General features: G+C 38.6%; 1 protein-coding gene across 3 annotated transcripts in view; it reads right to left on the minus strand.

The window, feature by feature from the left end:
* Window positions 1-17,884, minus strand: part of LOC122812312 (E3 ubiquitin-protein ligase Rnf220-like) — a 673,416-nt gene that overhangs the window by 641,586 nt on the left and 13,946 nt on the right. The window lies entirely within an intron of this gene.

A 17,884-nucleotide genomic window follows, 5' to 3' on the forward strand; every position in this document is an offset into this window, starting at 1 on the left:
TCTCTCACATATATTTGAGTTTGTTGGAAGGAGGAGAGGGTTGTCTGTGTACATAAGGCAATTGTAACATTGCCTCAAGATTCCCAGATTCACCAGCTGGACTGGAGAGTATACCTGAAACTGCACTTTGGACATGCCTGGATGGTTTAAAGAACTGATTTATTGATTGTCCGTAATGGACGAATAGAGAGCCTTGCACTTCTGGATAGTATAAGGGGGTGTAGTGCTAAAGTTTGTTAGTGCTTACTGAGAAATTTGAGCAAGTGCTGGGCTGTAGAATAAAGGTTGAGTGCTTATTTTGAGAGTTTGACTAGTTCTAAGGGAAAAATTGAAGAGCAGACTTTGTAGACCCAGGAATAGTTTAAAACTGCTTAAACGGCACTGAGCGACATTGCGCGATGTGCAAAATCACTCAAAACCATGCAAATACAGGTTTTAAGGCAGGGAACTTGAAAGAGATAGGAATTAGCCCAAAATGGCCAATAAGCTACTAGTTACTGGGCTGAGACCACTCCTCCAGGGACAGATAGGCCGCTCAAAGCTCCCCCACTCTCACTGGTGAACAGAGAAGCTTCCTCCTATCCAAGTAAGGATATGGGTAGGATGTCTAGATTTTTACCTTATGTGGCCTGTTCCATGTTGAATTTGTGAATTTCTGACAAATCTGAGGAATTAAATCACTAAATAAGGAGATATAGGTGACTTTTAGACTGCATGCTAAGTTAAAACCTGTTATTCTTGCAGCTAAGTGTACAGGAACAATATTTAAAATTTGTTTGCAGTTTTGGTGCTTTGACCTCCTATTATTTTTTTCGCAGAAAGTGTTTACAATTTGTTTAAGGTGGCTTTTCAATGTAATCTTAAAATGTTTAGGGTTCATTATTTGCCGTCTTATGGTTGGCAGGGAGTTCCACAGTTTCTCTACATTTATCTATCTATCTATCTATCTATCTATCTATCTATCTATCTATCTATCTATCTATCTATCTATCTATCTATCTATCATCTATCTGTCTATCTATCTGTCTATCCAGCTATTTATTTATGCAGGCATTTGGTAACTGGGATGTAATGGTGATCCATCTGGCTCAATTTCAGGTTCAGCCTGTGGAACTACTCTTAGAACTAGTTCTAATACAAAATATTTAGTGAACTGCACGCATTTTAAGTAATTACTGACATAAACTTTTGCTCAGCCTGTCTTGGAAAAAGAAGTACGACAGCCTCTAAATCTGTAATAAAATGTGATATTACCTGGCACACCTGGCATACTGATGCTTTATATGCATAGTCCGTTTAAAATCTTTAGTAAAAATTGGCTTGTATTCTGTCTCTAAAGACAAAACTCTCCACATTCTAATTTATTTACATGTATAAGATTATTCTCATGGCTGCCTTTGTTCAATATGGAGATGAGTCCATTTTAATCTGTGAAGAGGCCTCAAAAGAGGAGTGACTTTAAACCATGCAGCAAGATTGTTATCTGTTAGAACAATGGCTAGTGAATTCTAGATAACTATTACATGCCAAAATACAAAGCTACCCTTATTCTGAAATGCACATTCAGCAGAATTACATCAGCTTTCAGCAAAAAATCCCTAAGCAACCCACATATAGAAACTGCAGAACAAACTAAACCACGGGCTAACATCATAGACAAAACCTCAAATGTCTGACAAGCATGCACTCAAGGCTGATCTTATGCACAGGCCAACTAGGTAACAGTCTAGGGATCTGTTCTTATTTATTTATTTTTTAGAGCAACGAAATGTGTACTTTCATTGCTCTAAAAAATAAATAAAAATGCGGCAACCTAGTACTGCAAAACAAGCCCACCTTGTAGTGTGATGGATGCGGGGGGGGGGGGGGCTTCACTTGACTTGATTATTCCAGTCAAAGTTACATCAGAGTTGTGTTGCAAAGTTTCTGTGACCTCAAAGTGTCCAAATAGTAAGCACAAAGCTGCCATGCTGACTAAAATGAAATGAAAACTAGCATAAATATTGTGGTTTTTTTTTTACTTAGAAGTGCATAACATTAGTTCTGATTTAATATAATACTTGGCTGATCAGGGAGTCAGGAAAGGAAGGGTATTTAGATGAATACTGAAGTGCAACGGAGCTAGGAAGAAACACCGAAACAGTGAGGCGAGTAGTATTATCATTGCCATGATGCTAACAGACTGAAAAATGAAGTGTTGACACACAAATGTAGGATCATTTTTAAATGACTATCGCTGTTGTATGTATTACTGTACTTTGCTTTGTATACCGTATTTATGTTTTCTTTACATTTGACTTCAACGTTTAAGACATCACCTTACATGTTGCTTTTTCTTTTCATTTTTCACACAATCAAAGATCAGATGTATATACAGGAGGCTATCTTTTGGTGATGGGTAAAGAAGCATTCTTATCAGCCATTTTTTTTTGTTGTTTTTTTTTCAGTTTCGTCCAAGTGCAGCAGTAGTGCAGATAAGATGATGACCTTCTCTGGGTAGGGTGAGGAGACATGCTCTATACACGTATGACAGCAGTGACTTGAAATATAATTGTGGTCATTTCTCTTTTAATTTTCATCCCAATTTAACACCCAACAGGGTAGACAGAAAGTGACTTCCTTTTTAAGGTGGCATAAGCAGGCAGTTGCTATTTCCAGGTATGATTTAGTTATCGTGACAAGCATTTGTCTTCTACATTGTTATGTATTGCTGTTTGGTTACCTTTGAGCAGTAAGGCTTGGATACAACTCATTTCTTCTTTGAAATGAAAAAAAAAAAAAAAAAAACGATTGAATTTCTTCCTTATGCATGATTTTTGTTCAGGTCATCATTTAATCAAAAAGACAGTAACAAGCTCACCTCAGAGCATCTATAATGTTATGGCTTCTGGTGCCAAGTGGTCCCCTGACCTCCAGATTCATTTAGTTATTACAGTGTTGTTGTGGTCAGTTAGGGCATGTTAACCCTGACCCCCAGATTCTTCTTCTTCTACTTTTGGCTTTTCCCGGTTAGGGGTCGCCACAGCGGATCACCTGTCCGCTCATGATTGGCAGTGGAGTTTTACGGTGTTGAGTTGCCAACCTGGTGCCCAATCTTCCACAGAAGGCACACACACACACTCACACCTAGGGCCAATTTAGAGTAGCCAATCCACCTACAGCATGTCTTTGGGATGTGGGAGGAAACTGGAGCACCCAGAGGAAACCCACATGCCCACAGGGAGGACATGCAGACTCCACACTGAAGGCACACCAGCCGAGAATAGAACCAGAGAACCTCTTGCTGTGAGGCGGCAATGTTAACCACTGCACCGCCCAATCCTGACCCCCAGATTAATTTAGTTATTACAGTGTTGTCTTGGTCAGTTAGGGCATGTTGACCCCAACCTCCAGATTAATTTAGTTATTACAGTGTTGTTTTGGTCAGTTATGGCATGTTGACCCCAACCTCCAGATTAATTTAGTTATTACAGTGTTGTCTTGGTCAGTTAGGGCATGTTAACCCTGACCTCCTGATTAATTTAGTTATTACAGTGTCGTCTTGGTCAGTTAGGGCATGTTAACCATGACCTCCAGATTAATTTAGTTATTACAGTGTTGTCTTCGTCAGTTAGGGCATGTTAACCCCGACCTCCAGATTAATTTAGTTATTATAGTGTTGTCTTGGTCAGTTAGGGCATATTAACCCCGACCTCCAGATTAATTTAGTTATTAAAGTGTTGTCTTGGTCAGTTAGGGCATATTAACCCTGACCTTCAGATTAATTTAGTTATTAAAGTGTTGTCTTGGTCAGTTAGGGCATGTTAACTCTGACCTCCAGATTAATTTAGTTATTACAATGTTGTCGTGGTCAGTTAGGGCATGTTAACCCTGACCCCAGATTAATTTAGTTATTACAGTGTTGTCATGGCAGTTAGGACATGTTAACACCAACCTCCAGATTACTTTAGTTATTACAGTGTTGTCTTGGTCAGTTAGGGCATGTTGACCCCAACCTCCAGATTAATTTAGTTATTACAGTGTTGCCTTGGTCAGTTAGGGCATGTTGACCCCAACCTCCAGATTAATTTAGTTATTACAGTGTTGTCTTGGTCAGTTAGGGCATGTTGACCCCAACTTCCAGATTAATTTAGTTATTACAGTGTTGTCTTGGTCAGTTAGGGCATGTTAACCCCTGTAAAAATCCAAATACTAAATTCTTCCTCATATGTTTTCTCTGCTGTAACTCATACTCTGTTTTGCCTTCCTTATTATATCTTAGAAATTAAGCATAGGAAATTGACTCAAAAGCTGGTACAGTGATGTTATAATACTGCCAGTGTCCCACATACACCTTACATTTGCTAAACTTTACAGAAAATAAACTGGTTTGAACTCAGTGATGCAATGCCTCAAAATCAATAACACATCTTTACAAAGCACATAAATGTCTAGCCCTGTCAAATCTTATCCAAAGTTGTACTCCACCAAGGCCCCATAGATAACTAATTCAGAACTGACTACTTACAACTAAATCACCTAACAGACATTGAGACTCTTTTATCTGTCATTATATCCAACAAATGGACTAGAATTACTACAAACACCCAAAACAAATCTACCGCAAAATAAATTCTTAACTTCACTAAAACACCTAGCAACAACCCAAAGCTGCCCAAGCATTACACGTTATTATACTCATCCTAAAAAAAAATCACAATTTCTCAATGTTCTGCTCTGTTCTTTAACTGACACCTGTAAATATCCCCCTTGTGCTTAACCTTTACACAGCTTCGTTATGCAATCACTACGTACATATGATATTACAAACTATTAGCACATATTTTATAAATCTCTCTTAAAATAGCCATGGAGCTACTATTCCTAAGTAATGTACTGTGCATTCTTCATATGGATGTTAAGTAACGGTTTTCCATAATATGTTGTAACAATGTGGTTTTATTATTTCTTCTTCCTCTCTTAAATCAGTATGATATTAAGGCCTTCCCTTTACCCCTTTATACCTTCATTGCTTTGCCAGTTTTTGCAAATTAATTGTATTGACAGAAGAAAGGCAAGGCAGGAATAATGCAGATTTTGTCCATGGTTGGCTTCTGTTGACCATTCAGGCAACATCCCTGTAATCAAACCTCATCAGCTGTTGGTAAATCCTGCATTACCCACACCCAGGTGTGTATTACTGCTAAACTCTCACATTTAATTAATGCGCTAATCCTTGTTTATGAATGAAACTGCGTGTTGAAATGTGAAGCTTTTTCTTGTGATGTCACTGAAAAGGGACTACATACCTCAGTTAGGCTATCCTGGTAAACAAATGGAAATAAAGCCTGCAGGGCAAGAGCCCATTTTCATTGGAGAGCAGAAAGAACAACAAATGCATATGATATCAAAAATTAGCAAAAAGTCTAACGGAAATATTACTGTGGAAGTCAGATTTAAATCACTTTATCTGCAGCCGGAAAATTCTGTCCAAGTGAACTGAATCATTTACTAGTTTCATGTTTCACTGATATAGATACGATGTTGCACACACAATTGTTTCATCTTTTATTACATTTGAATGTTTTAGAAAAATTCTAATGAAAAATAAAGATCCATTTTCTAATATTCCTTTCAAACGTTCACAAGGAAATACAGCAAACCTGCGTTAGCTGTAGAAAGCCATCTTGAAACATACTGCATTACTTAATTAATGAGCTCATTTCTAGGTTCCATTTTACTTTTAGGATGACATTTTGTATGTCTTTTAAAATCTCATTTACATTTCCTGCTGTCATTTCACTTAATCCCATGTGCCTTCAGTTTATCCATTCTCAGAAAACCTCATATCTATACTATTCCAGACCTCAAAGGAGCCAAAGCCTATCTGGGCCCTCAGCACAGTGCAGTGAAATACCAGTTTACTGCACACACACCCACACACACACACACACACACACACACACACACACACACACACACACACACATATACACGCACACACACAAACACACACACACGCGCGCGTGCGGGCGAGCGCACTCACATGCAAATACACACATTTATACACACACGCACTCACACAAACACACACACACATGCACACACATGCAAAGGCACATATGTACACACACACACACGCACACACACACACACACACACACACACACACACACACACACACACACACATACACACACGCGCGGGCGCACTCACTCACATGCAAATACATTCATACACACACATGCACACACACACACACACACACACATATGCACACATATGTACAAACGCACACACACACAAACATGCATGTACACACAAGCACTTATGTACTCATACATTCACACACACACACACACACACACACACACACACACACACACACACACACACACACACACACACACACACACACACACACACACACACACACACACACACACACACACACACACACACACACACACACACACACACACACACACGTGCATATGCACACAAACCCACACACACACACACACACACACACACAATCATGCATATATGCACACATTCACACACATACACATACAAGAACACATGTATGCACACATTCACACACACATGCACAAATACACATATATACACTCTCGTACATGCATTAACACACACACACACAAACACACACACACACACACACACACACACACACACACACACACACACACACACACACACACACACATACACATATACATGAAAACACATACACACATGTACATGCACACAAACACATACACACACTCACACATGCATGCACATACACAGGCATGTATATATATACACACACACACACACACACACACACACACACACACACACACACACACACACACACACACACACACACACACTGTGAACAATTTGGAGGATTGTAAAGTTAAGTCCCAGAACAACAACTAAATTAACAATATGAAGACATGGGTAGATTTGCAGTAAAAGGAAAATGTTTCTAACAGACTTCATTTAAGAAAGCAATACACAAATTTTGTACATAATATAAACAGTACAAGCTTTTGAACATCAAAAGTTCACTCTTCCTTCTTCAGAGACTAAGACACCATAAAAGCAATGACTGTGTACAATAGATGAGACATTAAACTGATGTCTAATCTGCCTTCATTGGTGTTAGCTTGGATGGATGTAAAATATCCCATGGCATTTATGGAAAAGTGTAGGGGAAGTTCCCTGGTGTAATGACCAAATTTCCCCTAGCAGTATAAATATCTCCTCATGTCTTCCTTGAAAGTGTCTGCTAGCCTAGTGGAACTAACCTGGTCAACAAAGTGCAAATGAAATAAACGTTTCATTATACAACGACCTCCCATTAATATTCAAAAACGCGCTCGCTGATTGGTCAGCGTGCATGTTGTAAATCAGTTATAGTAATGGAAAAAGGTCCGGTCACCCGGACTTTTTCCATTACTATAACACTTTTTTTACAGCAATGGAGAATGCAAGATCTCCATTGCTACACACTGTCTCGCTATGTTAAACGAGTTTAACATAGCGAGACAGCTTTAAAAAAGCAATGGAGATTCCCTGTTGCTTTTTTTAAAGTTGTCTTGCGAAACAGTTTGCAAAAAGCAATGGAGATCTTGCTTTCTCCGTTGCTTTTGCCCACAGCTCTAATGTACTGCGTAGGCATACGCATGCGCAGTACATCAGAACTGCCACAGAATACCGGACAACTGTGGAAGGGCAGCCAGGAGGAATTATACAATGCCATTATTTAAGAAAAGTAATTACTTTTTTCTTAAATAATGACATTGTATAATAGCAATAACCTACACCTGGATGGGGGTAATGCTGGATTTACCCACGGATGGCTTTGTTTGGCCACTTGGGCTTCGCCCTCATGACCAAACCACGCCAGCAGTGGTTAAATCCAGCATCACCCACACCCAGGCGTGGGTTATTGCTATAATAGATCACTCAGTAGAACAATTACCCAATCTGCTGTCAGCTTTCATTACATCAAGAAAACTGGAATTGGAACTAAGAGTTTAGAAATGCAATATAGCAGAAAAAAACCTGGCTTATTAAAAAGTATGTCTGATTTTTGCCATGCCCTGTAAACATGTTTAGAGCATTACATGAATATATTCTTAAGAATAACATCTTCTGATTTAACGACAATTTTTTGCACTTTTAAAGGAGAATATTTTGCCTACTTCACTAAAGAGGTGCTAATTATTTGTACTAGCACAGGGAGAGATGACTTTTTGCTGTTATTATTAAGGAATATGTCTGGCACTTTAAACATTGAGGCAGTAACTGATTTGAAATGTATTATTATTACTATTATTATAACTATTATTATTATTATTAACCATTGCTTACTTAGGGCTGGAAATTCCGGTCCTTTGAACTACAGGTCATATTGTAAAGATGCAGTTGTTAATAACTTCTTTAAAAGTCAATACCTTACTTGGGTAAAGTAGATTATTCCAAGGGGCTATTTATATTGCTAGAGTGGTTAGGAATAGAACTGCTAATTAAGAAAGTAAAATGTTTTTAAATGTTCGAATGATTCTTTTGTTTTTTTTTTTGAGAGAGAGAGGGGGGGAGAGTTGTTTTTAAATGATGAAATGAGTCTTTTTTATCATTTATTTTATTTTGGAGAAGAGCTATCCAGCATCCTTACTGGAAAGGGGACAAGATTTTATGAATGAAATGATGTATACAGCATAAGTACAGTGCAGGTTGAAAAATTACAATAAACTAAGGCTAAAGAAGAACAGAAAGTAATCCAAAGATTTAAGGTGTGTGTTAAAATATTGCCTGATAATGAAAGAAGTGGAAAATGTAATTGTACATAATTGGGATGTTTAAAAGGAATTGTCCATTACAGACTTGTATTAGAGAATATCTAAATAAAATGAAAAAATATATAGTAATATAAATGCATGATGAAAGCATGTTATTATTTTTGTTTTTGTTTTACAAGTTTTAAAGAAAGGATGTTGGATGCTTATAGAAATAAGTTGTGTTTCATATGTAAATTTGAGGATAGCTGCCCTTGTAGGCCTAACCAGTCTCCATTCCAAAGGTGAGAATTAAACCCTGTTCCTTGTAATTGTGAGGAAAGCACCTTAAATATTATACCAACTCCCAGCCCTTTTTATTTATTTATTGACATTTGTTAACAGGGTTGGTCCCGGTAGGCTTTTGGGCCCTTTTTCAGAGGAGACACGAGGAGAAAAGCTCCCATATAGATGATACACAAATATATTGCAAGTTATACAGAGTGCAATTACAGTTGTGTGTGTGCAAATGCATCAGGCTCAGAGGGAAAGCAAACAATCATACCAGTATAGAGACAAGTACAATGTGCATGTGTTTAGGCATTTTAGATGATGTTGGCATTTTTGGTTTGATGGTAAACCTGACATCTTTATTTAATAAATAATCATCCTATATGGTGTGAAGGACAGCTGGCATGATTCTCTGATAGGCTGGCATCCTTTGGTGATGGTTTGCTTGTGTGAATCTTAGCAGAATAGTCACTTACCACCCAGTAATTCAAAATGTCCACATCACCCATCAGTATGGTGTATACAGTCACTCTCCTTCCTTCCAGGATATGCACATATCACCCAACTCTCGAGAATACCCACTTATCATCCAAACCACCAAAGGTACCACTCAATATCTAGCCATCTAGGACACATACTCAACGACCAACCATCCAAGCTATACACTCACCAGTCTTCCTTCATTATTATTGAGTAACCAAATCATAGTCGAAGCTTGTGTACTTATTACCCTGCCAGCGATGGAGCTCACTTACCAACAGCCATCCATGGCAAGTGCCATCCATCATTTCAGCTTGGTTAATAAAAGAAGTTTATAAAGACCGTTACCCACTCACTGTGTAGACTGATATCAGATCTCATTTAAATGTTTGCACTTTGATTTGTCAGAAAAGTCACATGATTAATTGGGCGGATTTTAAATACTCCACAAAGAGGTTTTGTAAAACATTTCTGAAGAAGTTCTAAATAAAAACAGAACAAAAGTGTTACATCTTTGACTTGCCTGCCATTCCTTCTGCCATTTTTGTAGTGTGTCTGTTAGTTTTGAGTTTTTATTCACTATTCAGCATTTTGGTTTTATTCCTCAGAGTAATATAATGTTCCACATTTGCAAAATTTATATCCCACTAAATAAATTAAAAACTCAACCCACACTTAAAAGTAGTAATTAAGTGCCAAATAATACATGTAATCTAAGAAATTTCTAATCTATAAAACAGCCACATTATAAAAATACTAATAGCAATGTTTTTCGGCTTTTCCCAGTTAGGGGTCACCACAGCAGAACTCCAGTCTGCTAATGATTGGCAGTGGATTTTTACAGTGCTGAGTTGCCAGCCTGATGCCCAGCCTTCAAAGAAAGCATACCCATTCACCCTCATGCCTACCTGCATGTCTTTAACATCACTTGACCGCGGGGAGAACATAATAATGAAATAATCTGTCATTCTATTCTAGTGGCTTTTTATATGTACATTAAAAATCATTCATTCAGCTGATTGCTTTTATTTAAAAAAAAACACTCATAGAAATTTGGTAATTTAACCCTTTTTGTCCCATGGTGTTTGTCCTCAGTTGCCATTCTGTTTCTTTCTTTTCTAATTTAATTTTTAAGGGACCACCCTTCTGATCATATTCAACAACATCAAATATAAAAAAGCCAAAAGTGTATCCCTCATTGTTCCTGATGTGTCTCTAGAGTGCATTTCTTGAATCATCCAGAAGTGTGTCCCTCATTGTTCTGGATGTGTCTCCAGAGTGCATTTCTTGAATCCTGTTTCCTAATATCTCTTCAGTGATAAAAATTGCATTTCAACATAGGCCAACATACACCACCATTTTTGAACTGCAGTAATATTTTCTGGGGCACTCAACCCTTCCAAACCCCCAGATATAGACACTTTCACCTTCAATAACTGAAGGACATTGTGAACAACGTCCACATTCAAACATCCATCCATTACTCCCATTGGTCATTCTGGGGTTGTTACTCATCATCATCATCATCATCATCTTCTTTTGGCTGTTTCCGTTAGGGGTCGCCACAGCGGATCACCCGTTTCCATTTCTTCCTGTCCTCTGCATTTTGCTCTGTCACACCAACCACCTGCATGTCCTCTCTTACCACATCCATAAACCTTATCTTAGTTCTTCCTATTTTCCTGTTACCTGGTAGCTTCATCCTTAGCATCTTTTTCCCAATATACTCAGCATCCCTCCTCAGCACATGTGCAAACCAACATAATCTTGCCTCTCTGACTTTGTCTCCAAACCTTCCAACCTGGGCTGACCCTCTAATATAGTTATTCCTAACCCTGTCCACCCTCGTCACACCCAGTGCAAATCTGAACATCTTTAACTCTGCCACATCCAGCTCAACCTCCTGTCTTTTTGTCAATGCCACTGTCTCCAACCCATATAACATAGCTGGTCTCACTACCCTCTTGTAGACCTTCCCTTTCACTCTTACAGGTACTTGTCTGTCACAAATCACTCCTGACACTCTTCCCCACCCACTCCATCCTGCCTGTACTCTCATCTTCACCTCTCTTCCACACTCACCGTTACTCTGAACTATTGACCCCAAGTATTTAAACTCATCCACCTTCACCACCTCTACTCCTTGCATCCTCACCATTCCTTTATCCTTCCTCTCATTCACACACATATATTCTGTCTTAGTCCTGCTGACCTTCATTCCTCTTCTCTCTAGAGCATATCTCCATCTCTCCAGGGTCTCCTCCACCTGTTCCCTACTCTCACTACAGATCACAATGTCATCTGCAAACAGCATAGTCCATGGGGACTCCTGTCTGATCTCATCTGTCAACCTGTCCATCACCATTGCAAATAAGAAAGGGCTCAGAGCTGATCCTTGATGTAACCCCACCTCCACCTTAAACGCATTTGTCACTCCCACCGCAGACCTCACCACTGTCACACTACCCTCGTACATATCCTGTACCACTCTTACATACTTCTCTGCCACTCCTGACTTCCTCATACAATACCACAACTCCTCTCTAGGCACCCTGTCATATGCTTTCTCCAAGTCTACAAACTATACTCAAAATATTTTTTAATATTCCAGTCACTTCTAAAAATAATTCAGGGGCCCATCACTATTTTTAATTGTCCCAGACTTCCTATTTTAAAAATCTTCCAATTATTGTTCAAAATGTGTCTTATAGCATCTGAATCAGTATTAAAGGTAAGAACACATCCCTTTTTAAAATTATAATCCTTAAGTTTTAAATTAAGGATCTCTTGACCATCTATCCCTAATAGTGGCTTGTAAAAACCTTTTATCCTTTTCTTGTAGACTTCATTGAAATTGTGCTCCAAAAAAGACTCAGGGCATCCTCTATTAAGTAACATTTGTCTAGGTTTTTCTCTTTCTACAAAACAATTCTCTAATGAAGAGATCATTCTAGCCAGTCTGACCAGTTTCTGTTTTACTAAAGCTCTTTTTTGGTAAACTGAATGGGACCTATCAAAATGGAGCAAAGTATTTGAATAAGTGGATTTTCTATAAAGAGTAGTCATAAAACACTTATTTGCCTGATCAATAGTAACTTTAAAATCTAAGTAACATATTTGGTTGTGGGATTTGTATAAGGTAAATTTAAAAACAAACTTGTCAAATTGTTTAATGTATTGAAAAAAATCATACAACCTCTCCTCTGTGTCTCTCCAAAACAGGACATTGTCATTCAAGAAATGCCCATATAGCATCCAGGCATCCGTGAATTCTGAGCCAAAGATGAAGTTTCTTTCCCAGTGTGCTAAAACAATGTTGACAAAAATGGGGGCATGTGCAATTGTCTCTCATGTTAATGAGTACTTTGTCCAGGACATTTGAGTCTCTTGTGGGTGTGCTGACTATCTGTTCCAGAGCATTTGCATTGACAAAGTCCAAGAACTTTTAAGCCAGCATGTTTGTGGCAATGTATGTTTCCCAGTTGATGGCAGGATAATTAAAATCACCCATGAATAAGGTGTTTGGCTGTATGGCAACTGATTCCAGTAAGTCCAGGTATGCAGTATGCTTTTCCTGTTCCATGGTGGGAGACCTATAACTATCTATGATGTGGTAAGGGTTTTTGCCTATAGTTAATTGGACATGGAGTAGCTCAAGACAGTCATACTGTTTGACCAGTCTAGAGGTGTATTTATCTTTATGAAGATGGATGCACCTCCTCCTTTGGTTCTTTCATGCTCCGTTCATGGTCTGAACATATGGAAGGCATTGTAACCTTTCATGGCTGGGGTGCATTCCACACCTTTGAACCATGTCTGGGTGACTGCACAGACATCAGCATCTTCCAAAGTGAGGAGTGCTTCTAGGGAGTGCAGTGACTTGTTTAGACTCCTAGCCATAAGCAGCCATACCTTGAGTTTATCTAGAGAGGATTTTGTTATGTTGGGAAGTTAGTTATTTTGATACTGCCTAAAAAGGCATAATGGGGTGGCTAATGCTTTTGCCAGTATCTGAAAGCCTAGAGCAGAAAGGTGCAGACCATGTCTGGCAAAACAGCATGGCTGTTGACCATGTCTTCACAGGCTGACAGATATTGGATTCCCTTGGACTGACACCAGAAGCTAAGGCAGTTGTTTAAGTCAGTCATTTTTTTGTTTGTATTGTGGCATCATCCTTGGAGAAGGTAGAATGTTGTCTAAGGCTAGGCTTATACCTGCCTGTGTTTATCTTCACATAATTTAGCAAGGTATGTTTTAAGTTGTTGAGTCCGGTGCCCAAGAGGTAAATATCACCAAATGTAAAATAATGCTATCCACGAACGTTTTTCCACACTTTAATTCAGACATGACAAAACTTCACATAAGCACTTTCGTTTGGCTATGCCAAACTTTTTCAAAAAAAAAGTGTGAAAAAGTTTGGCATAGCCAAACGAAAGCGCTTATGTGAAGTTTTGTCATGTCTGAATTAAAGTGTGGAAAAACGTTCGTGGATAGCATTATTTTACATTTGGTGATATTTACCTCTTGGGCACTGGACTCAACGTGCATCTGTTTTTTTATTTTGGTTTGGTTTATCACTTTTGGTATTGATGTTTTAAGTTGTCTTGGTTAAGTGACTTGCATGCTTGAGTGACTTGATGACATGCTGGAGGAACAGATTTATATCCCAGAGGCTCCCCTCACTCTGGAACAAAATCCCAATCCGTGTTAGGCAGAGCCCCTCAATGACCCTCTTCAAGAGAAATATTGACGAGTGGATGGGAGATCATAGGTTTATCTCTGGGATCTTTTCTGTGTCCCTACTAGACAGAGGCACAGTAAACTAACCTTAAAAGGGCTATCTTCTGTGACCTACTATACAGAGGCACAGTCAACTAATCTAAAAGGGTGGAGAAAGCCAAACACACTCTGGCTAAGCTTATAAATGCCCTAGAGCAGATAGCCTAGTATCAACCTATAACCTATGATGAATCCTAGCACCTGACAGGCAGCTAACTGCAACCTGCTCCTTATGCAGTCTGGAGAGGGGAACATCTGTGTGCCGCATAATGGAGTAATCTATGAACAATACATTAGGTTCTGTGGTGTAACACATTATGGTCTAATTTGTTGAGACACTGGTGTGTGGGTTATTATGTGTTGTGTTGTTTTTTGAATTATGTGTGTAAGTGGTTTCCATTTGGGAGGCCTCTGATCTTTTGATAAGTTACTAGTGAGTACCTTCTCATATGTGGATTTATGTGTCATATCCTTACTTAGTGTGGGAAGTGTGTGTGTGTGTGTGTGTGTGTGTGTGTGTGTGTGTGTGTGTGTGTGTGTGTGTGTGTGTGTGTGTGTGTGCTGACAACCTGTTTGGCATTCAATTTGTCCTTATGTGACAGTCTTGCCTCCAATTTCATAGTGTAACTACATCTCTCACATTAAGTATTTGTTTCAGGAGTAAGTGGTTGTCAGTATATATGAGACAATTGCTACATTGCCTCAGGATGCCCATGTCTATCAGCCTTGCCAGAGAGAGATGATGGGCAAGTACCCATCCATGATAGCAGGCCCTTACTGTATGTTTTATTAGGGAAGGGAACGGGTTATTTTGACAGGACCATGCTGGTAGCGCTGAGACTACAAGATGGACCTATACTTCATGTAGGCTAAGGCTGATCAATAAGGCAACGCTGCTCAGTGTACAACTGAGTTGCTCCTAGAGCAGCAGAAAAGCTTGGAAGGGTGTAACTGACAGCTGTTTAGGGAAAAACTGAGCTTCTAGGCTTTTGCATCTACACAGGGCACTGCTAACTACTGCTGGGCAAAGATCAGCATGACACAAACGTGAGGCTTAAATACAAGCAAAGAGAAACACAGTTTAAGCTAACTATTAATTTGGAAAGCACAAATAAGCCTTTCACCAGCAGTCCCCAACTTAGACAGGTTAGATCAGCACATTTCTACTGCAAGGGTGCAGAAAAATACCGACTTAATGTAGAATAGCAGGTATGGAGCACAAGTGTAACAAGAGCACACAAACTATGTAAATCAGCCCTACAATTAAGAGATACAGTGTCGTACATTACAATTAACTACTTAAATCAGCAGTAAACAGTACTTTTTTTTTTTTTTTTTTTTTTGCTATAATGTGCAAATAGCTTAAGAAACTGCTAAAGTACAGTTACAGTATATAAGAGAAGTATAAAAAATAGTTATTTTTGCATTTTTAGTAGTGGATTGCTCCAGGTGAAAGCAGATTCTTAGCAATCAGTAACAAAGTCGCCAAATGCTGAGCAATATGCCAAAGCCTGCACAAATGTGAGCCTTAAATATGAGCAAAGGGAAACACACTTTAAGCTAACTACCAATAAAAAAAACACACAATAACCCTTCCATCAGCAACACCCAACTCAGACAAGTTAGATCAGCACACATCTGTCACAAGGGTGCAGAACAACATTTTCTTAATGTAAAATAACTGTACAGTTAGCTAGCACATACATAGTACAGTTAGACATCACAGACATAGTACAGTTATACATTACAAACACAGTAGAATAAGAAATCACATAGACAATACAGTTAGATATCGCTTACACAGTACAGGTAGATATCAAATACACAGTACAGTTAGACATCACATACACATTACAGTTAGCTATCAGATACACAGTAGAGTAAGACATCACATACACAGTACAGTTACCTATCACATACACAATACAGTTAGCTATCAGATACACAGTACAGTAAGACATCACATACACAGTACAGTAAGACTTCACATACACAATACAGTTACCTATCACATACACAGTACAGTTAGACAACACAAAGTACACTAAGACATCACATACACAGCACAGTAAAACATCACATACAGAGTAGAGTTAGCTATTGCATACAGAGTACAATTAGACAACACATATACAGTACAGTAAGACATCACATACACAGTACAGTAAGACAATACATACACAGTACAGCTAGACATCACATACACAGTGATGCTAGACATCACATATACAGTGCAGTTAACTATCACATACACAGTACAGTTAGACTTCAGACTCACAGTACAGCTAGACATCACATAAACATTGCAGTTAGCTATCACATACATAGTACAGTAAGACATCACATACACAGCACAGTTAGATTTCAGATACACAGTACAGCTAGACATCACATACACAGTCCAATTAGCTATCACATACACAATACAGTTAGACATCACGCACAGTATAGTTAGCTATCACATACACAGTACAGTAAGACATTACATACACAGTACAGTTAGCTATCACATACACAGTACAGTAAGACATCACATACACAGTACATTTAGCTATCACATACACAGTACAGTTAACTATCACATACACAATACAGCTAGACATCACATACACAGTGCAGTTAGCTATCACATACACAGTACAGTAAGACATCCCATACACAGTACAGTTAGACATCACATACACATTACAGTTAGCTATCAGATACACAGTATAGTAAGACATCACATACACAGTACAGTTACATTTCAGATACACAGTATGGCTAGACATCACATACATAGTGCAGTTAGCTATCACATATACAGTAGAGTTAGACATCATATACGCAGTACAGTTAGACATCACATACACAGTACAGTAAGACATTACATACACAGTACAGTTAGCTATCACATACACAGTACAGTAAGACATCACATACACAGTACAGTTAGCTATCACATACACAGTACAGTTAACTATCACATACACAATACAGCTAGACATCACATACACAGTGCAGTTAGCTATCACATAAACAGTACAGTAAGACATCACATACACAGTACAGTTAGACATCATATACACAGTACAGTTAGCTATCACATACACAGTATAGTAAGACATCACATACACAGTAGTTACATTTCAGATACACAGTACAGCTAGACATCACATACATAGTGCAGTTAGCTATCACGTATACAGTAGAGTTAGACATCACATACACAGTACAGTTAGACATCACATACACAGTACAGTAAGACATTACATACACAGTACAGTTAGCTATCACATACACAGTACAGTAAGACACCACATACACAGTACAGTTAGCTATCACATACACAGTACAGTTAACTATCACATACACAATACAGCTAGACATCACATACACAGTGCAGTTAGCTATCACATACACACTACAGTAAGACATCACATACACAGTACAGTTAGACATCACATGCACAGTACAGTTAGCTATCACATACACATTATAGTAAGACATTACATACACAGTACCGTTACATTTCAGATACACAGTACAGCTAGACATCACATACATAGTGCAGTTAGCTATCACAT

Source organism: Protopterus annectens, chromosome 9.part0, assembly GCF_019279795.1.
Source record: "Protopterus annectens isolate FY-2018-M chromosome 9.part0, PAN1.0, whole genome shotgun sequence".
Lineage (NCBI taxonomy): Eukaryota > Metazoa > Chordata > Ceratodontiformes > Protopteridae > Protopterus > Protopterus annectens.